Source organism: Nesoenas mayeri, assembly GCF_963082525.1.
Source record: "Nesoenas mayeri genome assembly, chromosome: 10".
Lineage (NCBI taxonomy): Eukaryota > Metazoa > Chordata > Aves > Columbiformes > Columbidae > Nesoenas > Nesoenas mayeri.
In genome coordinates this window covers 22,228,684-22,233,249 of record NC_137560.1, presented here as the reverse complement: position 1 = coordinate 22,233,249, position 4,566 = coordinate 22,228,684, and positions in this window count along the sequence as shown.

Sequence of the window (4,566 nt, the reverse complement as noted above, 5' to 3'; positions counted from 1 at the left end):
CTTAATATACAAAGTGCGGCGGTTATATATGTCTCCTTTACAATGATAGATGGTAAGGGATAAAGGGGGGAAATCTAACAGAAAGCCTTCAAAGCCAGCCTGTTTCACATCCTCGCGCTCCCAAATTGTGAATATGTTTTCATAAAGGCGATAAACAGCCTCCCCCCAGCCCGCACCGGCGCTCACCGGGTGAGCCGGCTTCGGCAAAACAATTTCGCTGACATGGATCTCCGCGAGGTCTTTTTTATTTTCCCCTCCTTTGGTTAATGGAATTTCTTAAGATGGAATAATGAAGCGGTGATTGTCAAACACGCCTAACTGGAAGGCAAACAAATTGGCCGGATCAGGCCTTTTTAATTTGAAAAAATAAACAGAATAAACATGAATTTATTTGCAATGGTTTGATTGCTCTTCTCTGAAACCATTACGCTGTTAAAGCCCCTTTTTACCTTACAATTGAACTCCGGGAGCATTGACACATGCAGGTCCGGTTCGCAAAGCCCCACATGAACCGATTCCCTCCAAGAAACATCTTAATCAAAGCCCTGGAGGAAGCAGGGCAAACAAATAGGTAAAGACATAGGGGATAAAAATGGGGCAAAATCCAAAAAGAAATGCCCAGGTCTGATTTCTTTCTGTGCATTTCTGAAGTGAGAAGCCGCGCAGAGAAGGGCATTTAATTAAATCAAAGGGTAAAGGAGGGGGTTGCCATGCAGCTTGCTATTATGTTACAGTTCACTAAAATGAAAACTTATTTTTAAACCTCTGGTATTAATTTGAGATTATTCAGATACTTAATTAAAAGTGCAGCATGTGTTAAATATTATTTCAACAAAGATTATCATCAAAACCCTATGTAATAAGATCCTTCAATGCTTAGAGCGATATTTTATGCAAATTTTCTATGCCACCAAATGAAGGTCTCTTCAATTTTTTTTTCCCCTTCTTCATTTGCTGCAGCAAAATGTTCCAGGCAGGGAAAAAAAAAAAACAAAACGTTTCTAGAATAACCAGGATACGACAGATAATGCAGTGCAACAAATAGCAGCTCGGTGGTAGTCATGTTTCTGTGCTCAGCTCCCTTCCCGATACCGCTTGGCAATAAAGGATGAGATCAAACAGGCTCCCATTAGAGCTACAGGGCTGAATTTTGCTCGCGCTGAGGTTACGGAAGGTGTAAACCAGGAGTAAATGTGTCCTGGCAAAACCCTGCTGGAGTGGGAAAGGCAGGAGTTCATCCTCCGTGCACGAGCAATGAACCAACTGTTTGTACCTGGATCAGACACGATAACGAGGTTTCCTGGGCAAATAATACGTTTTCCTGTGGCCTTTACTCTTGTGAACCGAGTCAGTGAAGTTGATGGGAGCTAATCCTATAAGATCAAGGTTCAGTGCTAAGTTTTCAGTATCATTTGCACAGTTGTGTATATATATATATATATTTTAAGAAAAAAAAAATTAACTACTTGCTTTCAATGCCAATATTTTGCCTGAAAATAAGCAAATAAAAACCCCAGAAAAATCATCGAAATGCTTACATGGGCTCCACTGTTATACAATGGCCTGCCACAAGCAAACTTCATTTATTGATTGGGGCCAGTGCTGCACTTATTCCCTAATGAACACAGGACCGTTCCTGAGCAAAGAATTCACTGTTTAAAGCGAACACAGTAGTCACGAGGAATTGTTTTTAACATATAAAACATTAATACTTCATACAGAACAACTTCAAAAATAATCACACTTGCTACCCAGCACATATTTAATACTTTGATTTTCTAAATAGTGGGAAGGGCTGTCAAAATAGGGGAAAAGCAACTACTTTGAGTTTGGGGAATAGTTGAAACCATCAGTAAAAAACAGCACAAAAAGCTTCCAGAGCACCAACGATGGAAAAGAATGTTTTCAGTGTATTAAAGAGCCTGTCCGTACCTAACACACACATCCTCTCATGGATTCCTCACTGTGAATTCCCGGCTGTCGCGCAGTTTTGAGCCCCGTTGGAATGACAAGACAGATATTCTGCTGAAATCACACAAGCCCTGAAAATACAGCGATGAAAAAGGCGGAGGTTACGTTATTGCAACTGCCCCTCAGTCTCAGATTGCGGTCGAGCTGCACCGGCAACTCCAACAAGAGCTAATAGGGAATAATAATTAAAAAATATCTAAGTCAACAAATCAGAGCAGCAGAATGCGAGCCGGGAGGGGGATCCCTGTGTGTCGGATCAGGGTTATTAGTGTGTCTGTCCTCAGAGCGAACAGCAGGAAAAGGTGCAATAAAGTGTGCTCGACACAAACAGAAAATCGCGGACCAAGCGCCTGTTTGCAACCGCTCACTCGTTCTTGTTTTGCTTTGGTTTTTCTTTAAAGGATCTTGTTAACAGGCGAAGAGAGAGTTGGAAAATGTAATAATCACGGGCTACTCGTACTGAATGCGCCTGTGCTGAAAATTGGAGAGTAAGAAGTGCTGAAATAACAACTAAAAGACGATCCGTCACGTCATCCACCCAGAGCGATATCTTGGAACAAAGATCTAAGCACAACACGACAGATCGTCTTGGGTTTCATACGCACCCGTGCACAACTAAAAAGCTGCTTTTACAGGAACCTGTGTGCGCCGAGTAGACGTTTACTGAGGTTCTCCACGGGGAATTTTTGCACGAGTGACATAAGAGTGTTTTGAAGCTTTTGGGGTTCTTTTTCTTGAAATTTTGGGGGAAGTTCTCGAGGAAACCGCACCAGAAGCCTCCCCGCTCGACACCTGCAAATCAAAATAAACATCCCTCCCCAAAAAAACTCCCTTATTGCAGCGGTTTGTCCCCAGAAAAACGACAGGGAAGCGGGACCGCGGTTCCCTGTGAGGAGACGAGTCGGGGGAGGGGGGGGAACCTTTTTGGGCGGGAAAAGCGCTGCCCGCGCGCTGCCCGTCCCGCGCGCCGCAGGCAGGAGGCTGCTGCCCCCTATCGGCCCCGCGCGGCTACTGCGGGGCAGGGAGCGCCAAACCCCCCCGTTCTGCCCAAATCTCTCCTGTCCGACCCCAAATGGCCCCTCGGGCTGTCACATCACCCCCCTAGAAAGCGCCCGTCTGCCTTTTGACGCCATGTGCAGCCCACGGCCCAAGGGACGGGGCGATTCTACAGCGCGGCGAAGCGGTTAAATAAATATGAAGTGCCTGTGCCTCGGCCCACCAGTCTAAACAATGTGATAATGGCAATAATAGCTCTATTCACAGCATCGCTTTTCCCAGTCCAGCTCTTGTAAACTTTCACTATCGGAACTGTTAAACAAAACTCCGGCCTTTATCGCCGGCGTCTTTGCGCTTGATCTCGCTGCTTTGCGCTACAAAATGATCCCCAAAATGGACTGAGGTGATCTGAAGGATTACAAGATTCCCACAAAAACAGCTGATCAAATATTAAAAAAAAAAGGGGGGGACTTGCAATGACCAAAGTGGGGGGAAAAAAACAGCTTGGTGAGAGAAAAGGCACAACAAAATGAAATGTAAAAGCACATACGTGTCCACACAAACGCTCACCTTCAAGGAGCACAAATGTTCGTCTCGATCCTGTCCTCACTTCCACCGGTTACGAAAACCTGGAGAAAAGCCACAAAATTAAGTTAAAGCAGCGTGAGTTTCGAGTCAGACTTCCAAATATAGTCATTTTAAAAGGTGAGCTGTTGTGGCTCCTAATAATGCATAAAGTGTTGGGCTCAGTCCTGTTTCCACTGAGCCACTCATAAATACACATATACAGATTGGTGTTTAAATAGAATTATGTGTGTGTACATCTAGACTACATTAAAATTAATAAATATGCACATTCTCCGTGCACAAACATGCATATTGGGGTAAGCACTGAAGAACGCAAGAAAATACCTTTATTTTTCAAGCATTTAAAGTAGCTGATGAGACCAGCTGCAAACTTAAAGAGAAAAAGTTCAGATTATAATTTAAAGCAACTAAAATTGGACTGAGATTTTTAGAAAAGCAGGCAGACATCAGCTCCCAGGTGCTAATGTATCCTACCTCCCAGCTAAGAGATGAGAAAAATAAACCAAACTGTGGTTTTTTGGTACTAATCTAGATTTCTGTGCATTTCTCTGATGAGAGGAACGTAACTGCCACCATCTCACAACAGATTAATGCCTCAGGATGAAATGCAAGGCTGTTCAATGCCAAACAGCCATCCTCTACCTAACACTGTACTTCATAAAAAACAAAGCGAGTTAATCCCTTCCTGAAGGTCTTTTTCAGCCTTACCTGCACCCATCTGTTAGTTCAAAACAGCTTCGAGAGCAAAGGCTGCTCTTAATTTCTGTGGCTGGTGTGAGGCCGAGGACAGCGCTGGGTTTGCAAAGCAAGTTGTGGACTTTGCAAACTTCATCTCATCTTTTGACTCTGCTGCTTTTACAAACAAATGAAGCTTGCACAGAAAGCAGGCAGCGATGTGAGGCTTGCCTAGATGGCACGGTGAAATTATTAAGTCACGCTAATAAAGATTTCCGCCACAAGAAGGTTAACTTTCAGCATAAAGACACTATGTGAGCAGTTACCAGGTCCTGC